This window comes from Vollenhovia emeryi, unplaced genomic scaffold (assembly GCF_000949405.1).
Source record: "Vollenhovia emeryi isolate VEMERY1.0 unplaced genomic scaffold, V.emery_V1.0 DF939143.1, whole genome shotgun sequence".
NCBI classification, from domain to species: Eukaryota; Metazoa; Arthropoda; class Insecta; order Hymenoptera; family Formicidae; genus Vollenhovia; species Vollenhovia emeryi.
In genome coordinates, this window is record NW_011967223.1 from 1,619,307 (window position 1) to 1,641,610 (window position 22,304).

General features: G+C 49.0%; 1 protein-coding gene across 2 annotated transcripts in view; it reads left to right on the forward strand.

Annotated features, from left to right (window-relative positions):
* Nucleotides 1-373: 373 nt before the first annotated feature.
* Nucleotides 374-22,304, forward strand: part of LOC105566677 — a 401,439-nt gene continuing 379,508 nt past the window's right edge. For both annotated transcript variants that reach the window (XM_012020872.1, XM_012020874.1), the window contains exon 1: nucleotides 374-701. The gene's annotated coding sequence lies outside the window, so the exon portion shown is untranslated. The remainder of the gene's footprint in view (nucleotides 702-22,304) is intronic.

Here is a 22,304-nt window from a genome sequence, read left to right on the forward strand (position 1 = left end):
GACGGTAAGACACGAAATAGCGTAGCACGAACGCCAGGAATCGTCACATCCCCCGCTAATTCCGTCGTAAAACGCGATAACGTCGTCACCGGAAGCATCGAGCGAAATACTTTCGGGCAGGATAATCGTAATTACGCGGATTACGTGCACCTAGCGTGCACCGCGTGCAGAGCGGTGTAAGTTGTCAATTTTACTATTGAGCGGTTGGTAGTATCGATCGCGAAGTCGTTCCCGTTGCTCCGTATCGGGATCGCTCCCGCGTTCTATATTCGGTTTTCATTGCGAATCGACGGGATATTTCGCCGATGGGTGGGTCGAGCGAACGAAGACGGGCCCCGAGGATCGAGCCGAGAACGAATTGGAGGATCCCCGGCGCCGTGGAAGTCGTCGCGGACGGTAATTCGCGTTCTCGCGAGCGCCGCGAAGCTGCCGCGTTTCGGGAATTGCGTCGCGTCGCGAGTTTTACGCGCTTGTGTGCGTGCGTGAAGTGTCTCGACGCGTGTAAACGCGCGTCGAGAGGTGCGCGTGTGGCGAATGTCGCAATATCGGGTGAGAAAATCGTGCGGTGCGAGTGAAAAGTGTTCGCAGTGCCCGAAAAAGGAGTAACGGATATCCAAGATGTCTGCCACCGCAGCGCCGTGCGTACTAATGGCCAGCGAGAAGGCGGACACCCTCCGGCTTGCGATCGTCAGGAAAAAGTGGTGAGTCGAGATGTAAAATTTACTTTAACGTAACGTAAGCATCCGTCGGCGTTGTTCGCGGCGAGTGAAATAAGTGAGGGGGCGGATCGGTTACGCGCGGGAAAAGAATTAATAATAATTGTGAAATAAATAATCGCATTTTTTTTTAAATATTCGTCGGAAGTTATTTAGTTTGAAATTACTCGGAGGACTGGCGTGTGTTCGCGTATGAAAGCAGCATGTAAAAAAAAAAGAGTTATTAAACGAACTGTTAAAAACTGACGGATATATTGCTTGGCTGGATACGAGGGGGAAACCGCCGAGGGCATTGTGGCGTACAGATTTGCGACATTACTGGGCATTACTAGGCATTACTAGGCATTTTTTGGGCATTAGTTTGGGCATTGGGCCTCGCTGGAACATTATAAAGATATGATAAGATAAAGTAAGATGAAGCAAGATAAATAAGATTGTAAGATAAAGTAATGCCCACTGGGTATTAGTGGGCATTGGTGTACAAAATTTTGGTCAGCGGTTTCCCCCTCGGCTGAATATTAATGTATATATTAAACATTACGTTATCTTCACTGATAAAACCTTAAAACTTTTTCACGCTCGACTTCTAAGCCCGTGTCAGACTACCGTGATTGAGATTCAGATTAGATTGGCATTTGATCAATCGGAGTAAAGTATAGAGGAAGTCCCCTATTATGAGACGAGTTCCTGACGCGAGATAGCGGGGTCTTTGTTAAATTAACAAGTGTCACCTACTGGTGAATTTATCGCCGTGAGCTTGTCGCTTTCGAAGTGAAATCTGCTTAGTGGAAAACTCGTCGTTGGGTCGCGAATCGTCGCGGAAAAGGATTTGCAATTGAATGCGGACGATTGAAAACCCGCTGTCTCACATTCGGAAGCCTATCTCGTAATAGGGAACTCTGCCATGCTGATCTCGAGTTTAGCGAATTTTACTCCGATCGGTCAAATTTCAATCTAATATCAACCTCAGACCGTCGTCCGATACGGGCTTCACAAATTGCCCGATCTCGATCACAGATTGGATTGCCTTACTCACAATCAGTAGTCCGGTTGCGGTTTGTACCACGCGACGTACGGATCTCGGAATCGCGAGGGCGAGCGACTCAAAGCTACAGAAAATTACGCCCCTGACAAGCGCCGAGATAACGCGCTGATTACGCGCGGGATCTCGCGATTAATCATTCTCTTTATCTCTCCAAGAGATCGAAAGCGTCGAGAGGAAGGAGCGCGAGGGCAAATTAGGGCGAGTCCGCGAGCGAAACAATCACGATGATATCTCGTCGCGGGGTCTCCGGAGGGGGAAGGGGTGCGTCAGCAGATATCGGCGACGCTGTCATCGTTAATGACCATCTAATGACAGGGAACGGGAGGTCATTTAAAGCTGCCGCGCAACGCGGCGCGCGCGGGCCCCGCCGAATTACGTCGGGAGAAATTACTCCGTGTGAAATTGCGCCGATAAAAGAGCACCGGGAGATCCCGCGCTCCGTTCGCCCCGGCCTTATCCTTTAATTATAAAAGGATCTCATTAGAGAAATGCGCGGGTTTACGCGCGCCGCCATAATTCGCGATCACCTGCGATGCGCGTTATCCGCGGATTTGCATATCGCGTGCACATGTGCGCGCGTGCAGCCGGGAACGCCTAAGTGCAGGCGCCGCGCCGCTGAGTGTTTATACAAAAGGATTACAGAGTACGCCCTTCTCCTCCGCGCTCCAATTGCCGGCGCCGACAATTGCGCGCTTTCCGGGCGCGTTCTCGAAATTGCCGGCGGCGCCGACGTCCCCGTGATTTTTTCACGCGCCGCGCTTTGATACCGGCGAAATATCGACACAAACGCGCGTGATACCCGGAGCTTCCTCGAGATCTGCGGAGTCGAGCTCCGCGAGAGAAATTATTTTTTGAATGGCAAGTTTGAGAAAGCACAGCGCCTTTTGCGGAACTTCTTCTCGGACTCGAGAGGCGAAAGTCTTAGAGCTCTTCGCGCGTTATGAACGACTTCTCACACGTTCGCATTATTTTCATTCCGATTCAATCTCGGTTCGACGTGCGAGATGTTACATGTGCGTGAAGTTGGCCCCACTTTTTCAGAATTCGTTAAAATTATAACAATTAGAGTTCTGAATGTCTCCGCGAGAGTTCTAGCGTTCTCTATCGATTTTAGAAAGAGTTCCATAGTTTCAAGCGGTGAAGTGGGGTCGCCGTAAAGTTAGCAAGTTTGTCAAATGACGTTTTCACCGCTTGAAACGATGTAACTCTTTTTGAAAACCGCTAAAGAACTCTAGAACTCTCGCGGGGGCATTCGGAATTCTAATTAATTCTTACGAATTGTGAAAAAGTAGGTCTAACTTCACACACATAGATGTTATATTATAATACGTGCCAGTGGCACGTCCTGTGATGTTCGATGCGCTGCGCGTTGATACCGCGAGATATCGAAAAAAAAACTCGCGCGATGAGTGGAGTTTCCTCGCAGATCTGCGCAGTCGGACTGTGCGAGAGAATTTATTTTTCGAATTGCAGGCTTAAGAAAGTACAGCGTCTCTTGCGGAATTTCTTGCCGGACTCAAGAGGCGAATGCTCTTCGCGCGTTTTGATCGACTTTTCAAAAGTTCGCTAATTATTTACGTTCCGGTCCAATCTCGGTTCGACGTGCGAGATGTTAGGCGCTTTCGCAAGACACCGGTGCTTCCGTAGTAACTTAACATCGTCCTCCTCATTTTCTCGCGTAAATTTGTTTCCCGCCGGAGCGAGATTACTCGAGAGCCCGTAGTATCCTCCTTCCCCCTCTTTTTTTTCCCTTCTTTCTCGCTGCTCGCAACTTCGCCCGATAGCTCTCTGCGTTCCACTTTCGGCAACTTGCGCGGAGCTTCGTTCCCCGTTTCTTTCGAGTGTTATTTATTCCCGTTCTGTTTGCGCCCCGGTCCGAGACGTATCTGGTATTTCTGCGCGAGGGAAACAACGGAGACCCGTAATAAGCGGAATATCTCGACGAGCGAGCGAAACGAAAGAAACAACAGTCCCGACAGCGCGGTAATTTCGACGCTGGAACGAATGAACGATCGCAATCTTTCTTTTTATCGAAAACTCTGCACCGTCGAAACACATAAAATTCTCGTACGCGGCGCGGATTCCTCGCGTTGAACACGTTGGACAAATCGCAGCGCCGCCCCGCGCGCAGCGTCTACTCTTCCTCGGAATGCACGTTAGGAATTTATTGTGTACAACACAATTCCATTAGATCCTCCGCTAATTGTCAATTGACAAATACAAAGCCATTGTCTAATCTCCTCCTCGGTCCCTCCCTCGAACGAACTGCGTGGAGGGCGGTGCTCGGGGTGGGCCCTCTTGGCGGCCCGATCGATCCGCATTAGTCCAAGCACTTCAAATAGTGCGATCGTGGTATGCGTTCAGGAATGGCAATAACGTTGATAGGATAGTAATATGATTATCACCTGTGCAGGAAGGCCGATAGTGGTACTACACGTATAATTAGAGGCAGGATTGAAGGGGCGGAACGAGAGGACGGGCCGCGGGCAGGGGGGTGGGCGGAGGCTGGGGGTGCGTCGGGGGTTGGAGGGGGGGGAGGGGGACGAGAGAACGCAAGTATAATGCCATGCAAATACGGCTCATCACTTGGTCCGCCAGGAATGGAGCGCATTAATCCGCTAATGCACATGGGTCCCGTAAAATTAGATTCGGCCAGATTTAGTTGGAAATGCGATATTTCAGTGTCGACCGAATTCCCGGCGACGGCGACGACCGCGCGCGCCCCGGAGGATCCGCGCGACCGCCGTTACTCCGCCCCCCCCCCCCGGATTAGCGTGGCGGTACGTCGAATCGCGCTAAAATTCGTCGAATCGGAAGAAAAAAATCGACGAAACGCGACGGTCGTCGAACACGTGCGTTTCGCTGCGCTTTAAACGCACGTGTTCGACGCCGCGTAAACATCGCCGCGACTCCCGAGGCCGCCGACCGACCGCCGGGTTCCACGCCGTTCTAACAGATGGCTGTAGCATGGCGTTTTCCCGCCGCCGTCGAATTCGCGAATGTCCCGTAGAAAAAAAAAGCAAAGGTGATACACCAGGGCCCCGATTCTTGAACTTATTCGAAGAAGAAACGTATACGAAAATTCTGCTCTGACAGAAAAGTTTAAAGTCGATTGGTTAAAGGCCACGCGAATAGCCAATCAACTTGCAACTTTTCTGTAAGAGCAAAATATTCGCATACGTTTCTCCTTCGAACAAATTCGAGAATCGAGCCCCAGTTCCGAATATGAGCCTGAGCGGAAAGGCTGTCGTAGTCGTTTGCGATTCGACTTAAGTCGGCGACACAAGTCAACGCACAAAGTATTGTAGACGTATGTTGCATTCGTCGCGTCGCGAGGCGACATACGTCTACGATAATTGTTTGCGCGTTGACTTCCGACGTGGACTTGCGTCTTACTACGGAATCGTAAACACATACGACAATCTTTCTGCTCAGGCCCTAAGGCTGGTATTGCGTTTGTCGCCCGACAAATTTTTCAAGCATGTCGATTGGTTCCAGGATAATAAAGTTCTCGAGTATCTAGAAATTTTGCTATCCTGTAGCCAACGTTCTTAAAAAATGTGTCGTACGACGAATGTAAAAGCAGCCTAACACGCTCGAAAGTAGCTCTGTCATTTGTCGTTCGTATTTTTATGTATGCGGTACGCTACACGCCGAAAATACATGAAATGTATATACCAACGTTCGCGGAATAGCGTTTTCAATCTTTTCATGGCCGAATTAACGTTTTATTTTTAAGCTTTCGCCAACATATTTTTTCAGTAATCGAACGCGAGTTAAATCAAGTCTTAACACCCTCGGAAAGGATTTCTGTTACCGAGACCAAAAATATTCTTGACGCATTTCTATTTCTCAGAACCTCATTTAGTATAAAAATAAGACAATAGCAAACTAAAATCAATAATTCTTATTCTCCTCTATCGAATTAAAAAAGATTGACTTACTATATTGAGACAGGAGTAACTTATATAAATGTGAGTTTATATATTCTTGCGTTTAGAATAAATTTTCCCTCCGTCTTACAACGCACGAAGTTGGCACCGCGATATTCGACAAAAGACGATGCATATCATTTTATTCTAGATTTTAGGTGCCATATCGATCCTATTTTACGATACATTGAAGTGTAGTAGCATTGGATCCGGAAATTTTCTTTCTGTGGGTGAAATTTCGCAAGCGAGACTTATATGTTCCAGTGGTAAAGAAAGGGTTGAAATATAAAGGAGATATATTTGAAAAAAATGCCTTGTGAGCGTGACTCTCGCAAAAAACGCGCGTCCGCGTCTCAATTCGATGCTTCACCCTTCAAAGTTCGCGGCATCCTCGCGTCCAGACGATCCCCGAATCCCTCGTTCTCCATCAGTCGTGGAATATCGGACATCTCTCCCCTGTTGCGTTTAGAGCCCACCTGGCACCCCCTCCTCCTCCTCCTCCTCTGCTCGCCGCTACCGTCGCCCGCGGACCGGCTCCCCCTTCGTCTCGCGCGGTTCCTCGCTCGACCGTGGGATTACTCGCGTCCAATTAAATTTAACGAATTTCCACGGGCGCGAACGGCTTTATTGGTTTCATTAATTACGCATGCATCGCCCCAGCGGCCCCGGCGGCTTCTCCGAAACGCGTATCCTGCGATCGCCACTATCGTTTCTATCACGCGCGGCTCTCGCGCTATTTTATGCAGTTCCACAGCGATTTTGGTGTTTGATGACGCGGACGACACCCGGCGAAGCCGAGCTGTACGCGGGATCGCACGTTAATTGCACCCGACTGATAAATCCGCCGATAATACGTGACAATTTTGCGTCGACTTCTTCAACGAGACGGTAAGGCATCAATTATGAGCGACCGTGGGTGCGTAACGCGCTGCGCGCTTCAAGTGAAATTTTAATTAAAATCAACTCCATTAGTTTGTATTAGCCGAGAACGTGGCCAGTATAACAAACGTTCGGTCAAAGGAAACGTTTCCGCGTTACTCTATGCACTTTGTGATATCTCGTAATGAGATAAACTCATACGCACCCTCGCGCACAATCGCAATCGATTTACCTTTTATCGCGATAACATGCGCGCGTTCTATAAATACTAAACCGAAATAGGGACACGCGGAGGGTGATCGAAGTTGTTGCGGCGAATATGCCCCGCGGGAGCCACGGGGGGTAAGAGGGCAGGGGGGGAGGAAATCCAACGCTATTCCGGATTTGGTAATTAAATATTTTCCGGCCCGATTCAGCCGGCACGCTCCGTCCGATTTGCTACTTTGACGGAATATCGACGCGGCTCGCGACACACACCGGCGCGGCGAGCGTTTGATTCGCAATCACGGCGATGCGAAAGTTTGTTTTAAAAAAGCCCGCGCGGCCTCCAAATAAACCGGCCCCGCGAAACGGCACGAAAGAGGAAGGGCAGAATCAATAACGTATTTAAAGCGCAACGTTTTTTTTTTTGCCCCTCTCGCGTTTCACTCGCTCCCGCGAGACATTTTTTAAATACAGCGCAAAAATTCCATCCTTCGGTGGATACCCCCGGTACGCAACCCGGTGATACACCCGGTCGAATTTGATTCTCGTATTTTGAAATATCCTTTTTCGCGCCGAATGGAACGATACATTTATTTTGGCCCGCGCGCGTGTTCCCGTCTCTCGTGCGCTTTCATTACTCCCTCGCGTATTTCGACGCGCGTCGGATAAAATATCGCGAGGCCAGCTTGTTTTTAACGAGGGGCATAACGTCCGAAAATGACGCAGGCGAGAGATAACGCGCGATACGACGCGGCGCGAGAAGAAGACGTTTCTCCTCGATAAGCGCGATAACTTTGAAGCTCTATCAGAAAGCGCGGGACGAGCGGCGGACACGCGAGATCCCGGCGCGCTGGCCTATCGACACGAATATGCTAATCGTCTCGTGGCGCGTTAGTTATGCTAATTTCTCAATGATTCATCGGGGCAAACATATGCCGTCTTGAATTTCATTCTGACCACCTGCGAAGGGCTAATTGTCGATGAATTATTAATTTACCGGCGACCCGCATGGTGTGTACCTACGCTTTAATGATGCCGGCCGCGTTTTTTCTTCTTCCGACGCGTGCGAAACCTTCGCTTTCATGTAATGATCGCATTAACTCGCGGCCTATCCGTAACGTACTTTCATTACGACAATCAGCCCTCGGCGGAACGGACCGTGGCGCGTTCCCGACTTGCCGCAACGTTCCGCTACCAATGTCTCATATTTAGTTACGAATATAAACTAATCGTAATATTCATCATAATTTTCACGTTATACAATTAATATCGAGGGGTAAACCGCTAAGGGCATTGTGGTGTACGCTCTGGGAAAAAGAAGACAGCAACCCATTTTGGGGCCCACAATTGGTAATCGAATTATTTGGATTGTTCGTAACTCTAATCTTTTACGAATTTACCACGCGTAACTAAAAATCGGAATTAGCTATTCTATCTATATCCAAGATTTTTAAGTAATACCAATTCTCTCAATTAGTTCTGTCGATATTCAGTAACGCAAAGATAATTTTCACTTAAGAGGCACTAACCGAACTGTTAAGTTGCTTAACTACAAAAAAAACGTTAAAAATTTTTCCCAGAGTAGAGTTACGAACAATCCAAATAATTCGATTAGTAATTGTGGGCCCCAAAATGGGTTGCTAATTTGCTAACTGTCTTTTTTTTCCCAGAGCAGGTTTACGGCATTACTGGGCATTGCTAGGCATTTTTTGGACATTAGTTCGGGTATTAGGCCTGGCTGGAGCGTTATAGAGATAAAATAAGATAAAGTACACCCACAGAAAAAATTTCCGGATCCAATGCTGTTACACTTGAATGTATCATAACATAGGATCGATATAGCGCCAATCATATTTATTATAGAGAAAGAAATATTATATCTTAATCTTAAATGAAAAATTCTAGAATCAAATGATAATATGTATCGTCTTTCGGCGAATATTGTGGTGTCGAGATGGAGGTAAAATTTATTCTAAACGCAAGAATATATAAACTTACATGTATATAAGTTACTCTCGTCTCAATATAGTAAGTCGATCTTTTTTAATTCGACAGAGGGGAATAAGAATTACTGATTTTATTTTGATATTGTCTTATTTTCATACTAAATGAAGTTCTGAGAAATATAAATGCGTCAAGAATATTTTTGTCTCGGTAACAGAAACCGTTTCTGAGGGTGCAATGCCCACTGGGCGGGCATTAGTAGGCATTGGTGTACATGATTTTGGTTTACCACTCGATTAATATACTCATGAGTGACATAACGCGCGTACTCGCTACGTTTCCTTCATTTCCACTTGTTTTACGTCGCGCGACGATCTCTCAATGCGCTCGTATATCTGCGCAAATACGATGGCGACTCGCGAATAATTAGAACGCAGGTAACAATGGACAATCGGCGCGAGCGCGCGCGCGACACGCGTCGGTGAGTCGCAGGAGCGAACGAAGCGGACGTATCGCGCCGCGTCGCGTAAATCTTCGGTTCATTCCGGGGAACGGAACAGGCGCCCTTATCCCTCTCTTCCGCGAGAATGCTAATTAACAATTGCCAGCTCTCGCCAGGCGGTGCGCGACGAAATCGTAAAACGGTACGTTACCGCGGCCTAACAAGGCGTGAAGGGTGAATTAGACGGTGACGTCACGGGTTACCGAAACCACGCATCGCGCCGACGACGTCGCGCCGCGCCGATCGGCGGGCAGCGGCCACTGGCGTTGCGCAGGAAAGGGAAACGGAGAGAAAGAGAGGAAAGGCGACGGATCTCCCTGCAGGCTCGTAAACTGGCGCAATGGCCCCGAGAAGAGGGGCTTCGTCGGGGCCGAAAAGCGGACGGAGGTCGTCAATGTTGATGATGCGTGGATCACGATGTACTGACGGCTCCATCATAGCCTACCGCGGGTCTCCGCGTACCTCGTCCCCCCTCACTCCAGCCTTTGTCTCCCTTTCGCTCCTCTTTCCAGTCTATGGGAAAATATACTCCACCTCTGTGTAGCCTATTCCATTTGCTTTATTGAAATAATGTCGAGGGCCCAGCCGCCTCTACGTCCCGCCGCGGCGAGGACCGGATTTTACCGGGAGACGGTTTTGGTAGATTTATCTTCGACGATCGTTCTAGCTCGGGGATAGAGGGTCTCGCAGACGCAAACTGTTTCCGTTTAATGATGGATAATATTTATATAACGTATTTATTTCTACTGGCGAAAGACTTCTTTGAATAACTCGTGAAAGAATAGTAATGTGTTTGCGGAAAAATCAAGCGACACGTGGCAATCAGATGAAGCTCGCGCCGACTACAAAGTAGAGGCGTCTATTACCATATGTTACCTTCTTACCTATAATTAGCATATTCTTAGCAGAACCCCGACGGGTTTTGCCGTATTCCGATTAAGTCCGACTTTAATTACGAGGAACCTTGAATTCAACGGTTGTCGTGTATCTCCATGTTGTAAAAAGTACAGCTGCCACTCGCATTTCTATTTACGTTTATCGTATTTTTATAGGCAATGGTGAAAACCCGACGCCATCCTTTACACGAGATGACGTACTCGAAAATAACTCTGTAATAAAAACGGCATGCGTTCGAGATATGAAAAATTTGCGATATGTAGAATAAAAATGAAACCGCGGAATCTAACGATCGTGCCCGCATTGTCAACGATGTTAACGGGACGAATTTCTAAAGCCACGGGAAGAGCCGAAAGCTCTCTCGCGGAAAATGGAAACGTCGGCGATCGATCCGATCGGCGCGATTATCTATGGGGTGGCACGCAAGGGGCTGTCGCCGACTCTCCTCTTTCTCGCCCTCCGCCGTAGTGTCGTCACATATTGACGCCTCCGCTTTATTCAATTGCTCATCCGACACAAGGTCCGATGACACTTTGGCCCGGGGCTCAAACATGTTTTTTCGCTTTCGCTCATTTCCGGGCCGAATACTCCGGCATCCTGCGCGATTCCGGGCGGGCATGAGCACGGTGTCCCGTCTATACGACGACTACGAGAATAACGGGCTATTTAGTTCTCCATCACCCCCGGGGAACGAAAACGTTCGGGAAAAAAAAGCAGACTGGACAAGAAAGAGAGGACGAGGAGGGCGGGAGGGAGAGAGAGGGGGACTCTCGATCCCAGAAGGAAAGCGCGGAGCGGTGATTTTTTCCTCATCAGGCGATGTTACGGGAATTTCATTGGTAATTAAAAGTCACCGGGCTGTGTGATTGGAATTAATGGTCAAATGGTCAATCTGCCCGGAGGGAAAAAAAGCTCGGCTGTAAAATGCCCCTGCTCCGACACTCGATTTGTACTTGATGGCACGTAGCGGCGTGTGAGCTCCGCCGCACTTCGGGCCCACGGCTGTTTTATTATTTCAAGCCCTTGGCGTTTTTTAGTGATTTTATAAAAAAGCCGAGGGCTCGCGCACGCTCTCGACGTTCCGCGCGGCGCGGCTCTCGCTATTAACCGCGCCGGGCTATTATTTACATCGGCGCGATCCTTTGTCGCGGTTGACGTTTGTCCGCTGTTATTTCATTATTCTGTTACGCGCGCAGATCGAGGCCCTTTAGAGACAGCGCATTGCATTTATACAACGCGCGCCAAAACAGTCCGCGACGCACAAGGTATTTAGTGAATAATTGAATCTCACAAATTGCCACGGATTGTCCAAATCTAATTCCTCGGATTAACATAGACACACGCGTGCATTCTCGCTGCTTATCGAGTACGAGCTCTCTCTCTCTCTCTCTCTCTCTCTCTCTCTCTCTCTCTCTCTCTCTCTCTCTCTCTCTCTCTCTCTCTCTCTCGAGGAGCTCGCCGGGCACCTCGATCGTCGTAAAACCCCCGTCGTTGGCAGCGACAAAAGGCGCTTTCGACGCGCCTATATCCGCGTGTACACGCGAAAAGCTCGATGCGCGGGGAGAAATTCTTTCGCAACGCTTCTCCAACCCCTTGACATTTTCTCGCGGTGGCTGGTATGGCGGTTGGGCGAGCACACGAGGGGTCGCTCCGGCATCTATCTGTCATTACGGGAGATTTGTGCTCGTCCGAACTGAAGCTCGACCTTCTGGGCCGCGTTACGGTTATAGAGCACACACACACACACATACGCGCAATACGCAAGCGTGCTCTCGCTCTCTCTTTCTCTCCGCGACATCTCTACCCTTCGTTTTTCGAATCCGAGACGAGGGTGGCGTAATCGTCGGCGGGCGTATATAACAATCTCGATGGGCATAACCCGACGGTAGGTACGGGGGCATAAACGCTGCGAGGCGAGGCCCGGAAATGGTGAAAGTAAAGTAGAGACGATATCGAGGAAACTAGGAAGAAGCGCGATCGCGGCGGTCGTAAGTGCCGCTCGGCGAGCGCTCGGGACCATATGGAATTGTTTATGAACCATGCAGCTTTATTTTCCTCCACCGCTCCTGGCCGCTCTCCGTCCTCGTCGCTTTTCCGGAATCCCGTTCACGCGTGACGAACGGCTTGACTGGGCGGAGCGGCAGCTATATTAAATAATAGACATTTTCCAACGCTCCGGGCGATACGTTCAGTCGCGAAAAGCAATGGTATCGCCAAGAATTTTCATTTATCATTAGCAAGTTTCGAGGTAAACTCTGAGAAATTTAATTATGGAATTGGTATCGAAGGTGAATTTAACGAAATGAAATCTTTAGCAGCGCGAGAGAGTCTTGTTTCTCGGCCAACTTGCAGTGTACCTTGGCGAAAGTTCAATTTCACGCTTGATCATTGAAATATTCAATACCGCGCGACGCCGAGCGCAATGCATAATCTGTCGGCTGATAAACATTTCACGTCGACGCGAGGGCACGCGAGCGTGACGTGAGTCACCGCGAATCTCGTTATCATAATTTCGGATAAGAAATTTCCGAGCGCGGCGCGCGATTGGAAACGCACGGCGGTGGCACGATCTGACAGAGATCTCCGGCGGCGTGGAACTCAGTTATAATTTATGAGGGTTTATAACGACTTTGAAGGATGGGAGGCGGTACGGTAACGAGGTCACTCGACATAATTATATTTGGAAGGGATTTCCCTCGCCGGGGGATGGAACGGGACGCCCGAAGACGGAGGAAAAGTGGGTAACTCACTTTTCTCGTCTCGGGGCAAAGTGAGTTCGACTTCGGGAGCGGGGAGTATGCGCGCGTAATATTGATGGACAGTGACTCCGCTGTTATCGGTCCGACCGGGTAGTTTATCATCCGCGAACGAGCGCATTACGCCTCGATTAATCTTCGATATTTATATTAGGTCTTCATTAAATAAGATATTCTATCAACCTCGAAGGGAGGGACCGCCGCTCGCTCTTTTACGGCGAACTTTGGCGAGTCGCGCGAGGAGGGAAACTTCCCATTATCGAGAAGCTGCTGCTTTTTTATTTTTATTTTTTTTTTACGAAACTTAGATTTATGCGGCGTCTCCTATACGCGCGATACGTTCTCGTCTCGGCGAACGTTCTGCGAGAGCGGCAGATTTGCAGAGATCAGATTATCATAATTATATCACGGCCGTTTAAAGGGGGAATTTATTTTTTACAGAATTCCACTCAACGCTCGTATCTAATAAGTTAATCTCCCGTCCCATTATATTTCTCGTCCGCACGCGATATCGATTCCCTTCCCCGACGGAAATTTCAAGTGTGTGCCATTTCGGAGCACCGCGCGCGATAAAATCTGCCGGAACGTAGAAAGCGACAGCCACCTTCTCGTGGGGCGGGGCGGCGCGCGCGATAAACGTTATCAATAAAGTAGGTATACACATACGCGAAAGTCGGACTCCCGCGGAGTCTCGCGAGCGCGTCCCAATTTCCGCGGCGGCGAGTCGCGAGTCGCGAGCTGCCTTTTCGAAAAATGCTTGCCGGATTCCTGGAAGGCGAACGTACGTTCCCATTGATATGCAAACTAAGTTCTGGATCGTAAAGTTGGCGCAATATCGCCGGGGTCTTTGCGATCTCCGCCTCCTTGTCTTCCAGCCCTTCCGCCTTCCTCTCCCGCGCCACCCCGCTCCTCGTTTCCCGTTTCAACGTCTACGTGGCTACTGGGCGATCGTTCGGCGCGATTTTATCCCGCATTATCCTGAACGATGCGCCAGTTTAAACTTTAACTCGGCCATAATCACGGCGTAAAGGCGAAATACAAATGCGCTCCTCGGGGCAATTGCTCGTCGCGTCGGAAAACCGATACGCCGTCTTCCGCGGCCGAGGGAGAGGCAAAGAGGAACAGGGGAGAGAAGGAGCGTATGCTTTATACGGCGTACTTCTCGCGAATCGTTAACGAGGAGGACACTCGAAGGCAACCTCCGCGTGCACGTTAAATAGGGCCTCGAGGCTTTGCTCCCTGTTTTCAAAGAATATACGACGCGGTTGTTCGATTCTCTCGCGTCGACGTTAAGCCGTTTGACGAATTTTACTTTTAAGTAACACCTGGAATCCAGACGCTTGCCGATATTGCGGTAACAACTGAGGATAATCGTTCTTCAATTCTCTGTCGTAAACGTCGTTGGTGAAATTTTTTAATTATTTTTCACACGAAAGTGATCTTCAATATACTTATATTTAAGATCTTTCCATCTTTAAGTGTCGAAACATATATTACAATATCCATTTAATTTAGACAAACGAGCTTCTTCGTAACACGTTTACCTCTCTCTCTGTAAATGTTAAACGCCAGCAGCCAACGCTTTACACATTTGTCACGATTACTTCTTTTTGCGCGCGAATCTGTAACTTGTCCATATTTTTCACAGTTCCCCACCTGTCTCGAAACACTTTTCACCCGTTAATCGAGTAATGCACGCCAACACGGAGACCGTAATATCCCTTGAAACCGGCCTCGCAAGGAAATTCTTGTCGCTCGCGATTTCCGCGGCTGAATAAGTAAGTAACAACGCACCGACTGTGACGCGGAGATAATATTAACGACGATCGTAATAAGGCGGTTTTACCGTCCGGCGACGCGCGGACAGAGTTGTTTTTTCTCTCTCTCTCTCCCTCCCCCCCCCCGTCTTTCCTTTTTCTCTGCGGAGCGACGGAACAAGCTGTCTATGCGCGCGCGAACGTTCCATTTGCTTCCGCGTTATTTATTTATCCACTCGAGTTAATGTACGCGCGATCTCGGCGTTACGCTGTTACAACAATATTGAAGTGCATGATAAATACGGACGTTGTAAACTGCGTGATAAAATGGACGGTCTCGCCGTGGTGTTTATGCGCCACGTGTTTCAGGATCTCCTTAGGTAGTTGAGTTTATTTAAGGATACAACACTATCCCTATCTCTCTCCGCCATTAGCTTACCTTGTTATCAATGCGGCACGTACACCCCGCGCATTACCGATGGGATAGCGCGACGGCGGAGTGAAACGCATAATTTCACGCTCCTACGGCGCGCCGGCACATATCGCATGTCAGCCTCCGGTAACTCGTTGAAAAAAAAAGAGAGAGAGAAAAGAAATGGTCTCAGTTTCGCGCGTTGTAAATAACAGTGCGTCAAGTGTAGAATTTAATTAACAACTCGACCGCGGTGGCTGGCTTTGTGAGAGGAGGTGCCAAAATAAGCGCCGTGCACTTTATTTATATACGTACAAACGCGGAGTGCTTTGTACATATAAATGTACGATAAACGCACGCGGGGAAAGTGATTCGGAAAGGGCGAGAGTGAGCTCCTCGGCAGATTCGGCGGGAAAAAAGTAACATTAGCGGGGGGGAAAAAAAAAGTAGATTTAGTACGTTTAAATCACGGCGCGAGGCAAAAAAGATCGATGCCATCGGCGGACGAATTGACGAGTGTCCGACAAAGGGCACAAAGGGACGTTCCGTATCTTCCAGACGGGAGTTCTTTCTATAGCAGTTATACCTTTGTGTGCCATTCTCACCATTCCCATGCAAATGAACGATCGTGCTGCTGCGGTGCGACATTCTCGGGCGTTTTTACCTGCGAGAAAACGTTGGCGACGAACGTTGGAGGAATCACGCGGACGATCCACGACCGCAATCGCGTAACCTCTGACCCGGTGAGCGGAGTCGACCCGAGTCGCTGGCACCAGTCCCGAAAATTGGGGTAGCGGCGTAGCCGCCCGTTCTCTCGCGCGAATTTATTCGCCGTCGAACGCGGAAGGAGAGACGAGAAGAATGAACGTCGACGACGACGAGACGCAGAAGAGGAAGCGATGGAAGAGAGAAGCTGCTTTGCATATCGACGAATTTACGAGCCGGCCGAACCCGTCGTGTCACTGTCGCCCGGAGGGAAGTTCCAACCCCCGAACGGTGGTTTATGATATCGACGAAAAGTCGCAGCTCTCTGTTTCCCTCCTCCCTCTCTCTCTCTCTCTCTCTCTCTCTATTTCTCTCCGTCGGTGCAACACGGCCAATCAGCGCTCTCGTTGCGGTTGTTTCTCTTCGATCTCCCTATCTCTCTCTCTTTCTCTCCCTCCTTTCTCACTCGTTTACTCGCTCGCTCGCTCTCTTTCTCTCCGCTTCTCGTCCCTTCCTGGTCTCATATCGACGAATTTATCACCGGACTCCGCTCGGTCCATTGTAGCGAAGATTGTTTACGATATTGACTCTTCCTTTTATGTTAATCCCGTGTCCGAATGGTTCTGGTCGACGTGTCGCGGGAGAGCATTTTGCATTTGGACGCGCACACGCCAGGAGGAGGAGAACGTAACAATGTCGTGCGAACATACACGCCGGGGTCGTCCTGCACGTCGCGTCCAGGGGCAGCAGGGTAGAGGGAGGGAAGAAGGGAGAAGAGACGACGAGCTATCGACGAATTTACGAGGAAACGGACGGAGCCCCGAAACTCACGGTGCGCTCCGTAGCGTTATGTCATCGCTATGCTAATTGGGCGCAATTAGCATAGGAAGTATCGGTAAACTAGCGCGACGCCGCGCCGCCGCGACGCGCGGCGACGAGCAGGGGCGAGAGAAGCGATATTTGTCGTGACATCAACCACAATTAGGTTCCGTGCGGCGAAAAGGCCCCTTTCACCTCTTTCCACCCATTATTTACCGCCTCTTTCTCTTTGTCGCCTCGTGAGTAACGACGAGTACCGAGGCAGCGATACGTTGCGCGCGGGAAAGAAAAAAAAGATAACGCGGCCGTGTTGGGCACATGTCCCTCGCGACGTGTAACGTTTGAGTGCCGCTTATGCCGCCGCAAAAAAATCCGACACCTGGTACAACTATTTAAAAAGACGTTTCGATCACCGCGTTACACTGCGTCAAATTATCATTTTGTCTGAGCGGTTGCGCGTGGAAAAAGTGCTCGGCGGTTGAAGAGTTCGGGTGAGGGATGAACTGCACTGCGCGATGGTTGTTTTGAGAAAGCGGGTAACAAATCTCTTCGAATATTCTCTCTCTCTCTCTCTCTCTGTTTCTTTTCTATTTTCTTCTCTTACGTTTTTCTCTCTTCGTAGATGTTTCCGATACTATATATTTTTATTGTAACACGTGTTTCGGTCATATCGCCCCTTTCACACTTTTCTACAACTTTGCCGCCAGCCGATGCGACGACGTATTTTACGCCATAGATCGGAATATCGCCGGTAAATTGCCGTCTTCGGGGGCGCGACGTCTTTGCGGGTGCCGCAATCAGAAACAAGATCGACGCTCGTCACGAGGATTTGGGGTCGGCGCCATTAGACGGGTCCTCTCTCGCTCTCGCCGTAATTGGCAGGGATAATTAGCATGGCAAGTGGCGCGATAGCACGTCACATCCAGAGTCGTGCGCGCGTATTCGGCGTCTCCGTCTCTTCCCTCGGCGTGGCGCGGGCGTACGCGCGAAATCAGACATTCGTATGTAAACTTTCGACGTTCCGCCTCGTCCCCCGAGCTCCTTCTATCCCGTCGACGCGCGCTCAGTGTTGACCAACTCGCGGACCGCCAGACACGCCGGATACGTAACAGTGATTAGCTAATGGGGCCTATTTCGAACAACTTTCCGGCTTCCTGTCCAAGTTAAAGGGCTTCTATTGTTGCGAACTCGAAAGAAGTAGTGACTGCACAGGTGGGTGAGATTGGAAAGGTCTTCGATGATGAAAGTCTAATAATGACGTTTATATTCTACGGGAGCGTCTAATGTTCTGGAGATACACGATCTCTCGCTCCTTCCGCGCAATTCAATTGCGCTCGTGCGATGTGCCACAAAACTTATTTGATTGTATTCTTATTTTACGTACAATCATCCCGTTCTGAAGTAATCGAAGCCCTACAACGATCGCGTCAATTCTCCCGTTTTTCGAGAGGAAGTTGTACACCACTGACGCGGTAGATCGCGGTGTCCCCGATGGCGGCCGTCGAGGGACGCTTCGAGTGGTTTATGGCGTATATAGATGCGCGGACCGCACGATGGGGCCAACGTAGATTGCACCGCGGAATATAGATGGGAGAATAACTCCTCTCCGGGAAAAGCCACGGCGAGAGCGAGAGAGAGAGAGAGAAAGAGAGAGAGAGAGAGGACGAGTCGACCGCGAGAAAGAGGGGACCGTGATTCGACACGGCCCATTCCTGGTCTGCGGGTGCGTTTAGTTAAGTCATTCGCGGGGATTATGAATCCGCCACGGGTCGTGATCCCGACGATGTAACGACACGGCCGTCTTTTTGCCCCGACGGCGAAAACAAAGGGCGTCGATGCGTCCCGATCGCCGTCGCGCGTGGGACGCACCGACACGGAAGACAATCGCCCGGCGCTAACGAGTGACTTAAACGGCATTTCATCACGAGGCGTCTCTCTCGTGCCTAGTTTGGTTCCGCGAACAATTAAAAAAGACCGATCTTACGTCGGGAACATCCAAAGCGTTCCGATTTAATGCGTTGGAAATTCGCTCGGCGCAATTGCGTGTGACGCGATCGCAACCACGCCTTCTTCCCCGATTCTTAGTCACGGTCTTGGTTTAAATGTACTGAACAGAGATATTTACATAGCGTAGTTCGCCACGCTCATCCCGGGGGACGCGATTATTCTTAACATTCGCGAGTTATTTTAAATGAGCCCGAATTAATAGTTAACACTTTGAAAGTACAGTGATGGACAGAACGGTTGCGACACTTTGTTTTTTAATGAGTTTAGGAACGTGCATCTAGAGTCAGGGCTACGTTCCAAAATCGTCTTCTCCGAGGAATATTTTACTCGATGGCCATTCCGAAACCATTTTCCGACGGTTTCCGGTCTATTTTTCAAGTGAAATTTTCCTTAGAGGAAATGTTTTAGAATGTAAACCAGGGGGTCAATTCTTACAATACAGTGAAAATGCTAAAAGTGAGCGGCTTTATCTCTTTCTAAGGGGACGGTTAGAGAGAGACAAAGCTACTTGGTTTTAGCATTTTCACCATAATGTAATAGCGAATTGAGTTGCTCGCACTAGTGCGCATTGACAATTAGTGCACACTTAAGCTTGTTTACAGTCAAGTTTTATATTTACGGATCGGCTTAAATATCTCTTGAAATATTTTTTAGCCAGTAAAATAATCTGTAGAGCATCTATACGGATCATTGTTTGGCTAAATACTCTTTGAACGTGTATTTAAGACAAAGTTAAATATAAGAAAAATGACTATAAACAGGCCTTAGTGTGCACGCATTGTCAGTGCGCACTAGTGCAAGCAGTCGAATTCGCTATGATTCGAGAAACAGAATTGACCCCCTGAATCTATACATGCGCGTTTCTAAGCTATCAAAAACAAGTGTCGCTACCGTTCTGTACATTGCTGTACAATCGATGGCGAGCGTGTAAAAATTATTGGGACAAGGCGTAAACGCCTCGCGACAATTCCGTACGTCGCGCAGGCGTCACATAATTTGCGCGTTTTATCACCGCGTGTAAGAAGTGCGGCGTAATTAACGTCGCGCGTGTACGCTACAGACAATAAACCTTTCCCCCCTCGCGATATTTGCTTTTATGACCGCGTATTATTTTCGCGAATGTGTTTCCGACTTTTTCAGCGATGCCCGCCGCTCGTCACGTAATTTAACCCAAGCGCGAACGGGCGGCGGCAGCGCGGGATACGTCTCTCCCGCGCGCGTTCTGACACTGCAAAATTAAAAATTAAAATTTCATCGTTTACAAGAGCTGCAAGTACTCCCGCTTGCTTTTTGCAACGTGGCACCGTGGTGTTGGTTACACGTCACGAGGAATTAAGGGGAAGCGGAAATATTACACCAAGTGTTGCCCAAGAATATTACGGCGGGAATTACATCGCGAAGTACGCTAAATAAACACGTAGATCCTCGATTTCTCGGTTTTAAAAGCGCTTTTTAACGCGGGTACGCGCGTACGAGGGCGACGTAATATTTAACAACGCCGCATAAAATGCAGACTCGGGTCATGTTAGAAAGAAACGTACCGGCGATATTACAGCGCGCATGTCATTATCTAGTTTATTCCGTTGTACTTTTTTTTTTAACGGAACGCGACCTACCCTTTTCTATCTAATACCGCTGTCGCTATTTAATTCAAATCGAGGGGTAAACCGCTGATCAAAATCATGTGCCACCAATGCCTGCTAATACCCAGTAGGCATTACTTTATCTTATTAAATTTTATTTATCTTGTCTTATCTTATTTTTATAATGCCACAGCAAGGTTTGATGCCCAAACTAATGCCCAAAAGTGCCTAGTAATGCCCACGCGGAGAGACTTTTCTTTTAAAATTTACCCTGAAAATTATGTAATCCAGGGATATGGCATTTTGAAGTACTTTATGAGAGTTTTTTTTGAAAGTTTGCCATACATTTTGCTAATAAAATGCATACTAAGTATGATTATTAGTGTAATGTATAGCAAACTTTCACAAAACTCTTATAAAAATCTCTGAAATGCCATATTGTCCTACGATTACATGATTTTCAGGGTAAATTGTAAGAAAATTCTCTCCCCGTGCAGTAACGCGGCAAATCTGTACACCGCAACGCCCTCAGCGGTTTTACCCCATGGATTCAGAGCATTCGTAATTAAAAAAAAATGTCAAAGTTGAAAAATTATATTCGACGAGACCAACTTCCGCGCTCGCGCGCGCAGAGGCCGAGGGTGACGTTTGTAGACGCGACGTTCGTTGACAATCGCGCCGGACAACGGTTTTCGAAACGAGATCGGCGGGTCGCGCGGGCTCGTTCCATGAATAAGCGACAAAGTGTAACTGAAAAATGAAATCTGTGTATAAAAGCGGCTCACCGACGTGCCCATATTCGCGCGCGCGCGCACGTGCCTTGGTGAACGCTCCGGTTACACGTGGGACACTTAACGCGGGAAGCGCCGCTCCGAGCGGGAACGGCCGGGCGTTTCACCGGCGAAACGCACCGGTATGCGGCAGCATGCGCGTTACATTGACTGATTGAGTGGCATTGAATTGAATCGAGGGTGGACACGCTGTTGCGCGGGGGGAGAGGCTGCCAAATGCCTGCCGGTTGCAGTATTGCGTCGCGCTGCGCGCGACCGAATCGCGCGCGTCACTCATTCTCTCTCTCTCTCTCTCTCTGTTCCTCGTCCTTTTTTGATGCGCGTGTGCAAACGCGCGCGGAAGGGCGGACGAGGGGGGAGGAAGGGAGAGCCAGAACGCAATTACACCTGAGTAATAGCGCGTACGTGCGAGGGAGACGCGCGCGGTGGGACAGCGTGCGAGGAGAGGCTCGCGGTTACAGCGGCCGGCCGCCGCTCCCGATTCGCGCCTGACTCGCGTTATACGCAGGGTCGCGCTTTAACACGCCGGATTTACACGTTTCGCGATGCCATAGGGGGCGAGTTGTAAAAATGTTACGAGAGATATTAAACGCGCGAGATTACTTTAGGCCTCCCGTCCGTCCGTCTGTCGCGCGGGAAATGAGGATTGAAACATGTCGCGTCTGCCAAATTTACAACGTTGACTTTTTCCCGCTGCTCGCCGCGAGATCGTAAACAAATCGGAGCATCGTAATTACGGACTTGCTGTCTTAAATGAAGAAAGACGAAGGCTGGTCGGTGTTAGGCTCAACATGTATGACAATCGCAGTCGCGAATTTGTGATTGAGGCACGAGACACTGTCGTTGGACATTGGCTTAAGTTTAAGATTAAAAGTGGTACTAATCCTTGGTGGGGTTTCGGAGATGGGAGAAAATGACTCGCAAATAAATAGACTCGCGCGTGTAACGGGAGCGTCGTCGTCTTCTCGTCAATTCTCTGAAGGATCGTCTACAATAGATGCAGTAAGCCTGGCGTAAGAAGTAAGAGTAGGAGTGAAGAAATGAGTCATTTCCATTTCTTACTCCCACTTGAGCTCCGACGCTTACTCTCGGCGAATTAGAGCGCAGTTCGACCAGTGCTACAAATATTTTTTTAAATTATGCCTGTACTTTAGCTTTTACACTGAAAGGTAAAGTTTATGGGTTTCTTACTTCTTACTGCTTACTCCCAACGTAGACGGTGCTTAAAAGTAAACATAGGAGCCAAGGTCCAAGCAGCGCTCGAATCCTCGAACGAGCTGCAATTCCGTGTTGAAATTCACTTATAAATTGACGCATGCGAAGAAGACATGTACTCTGTACAATTATACAGTCCA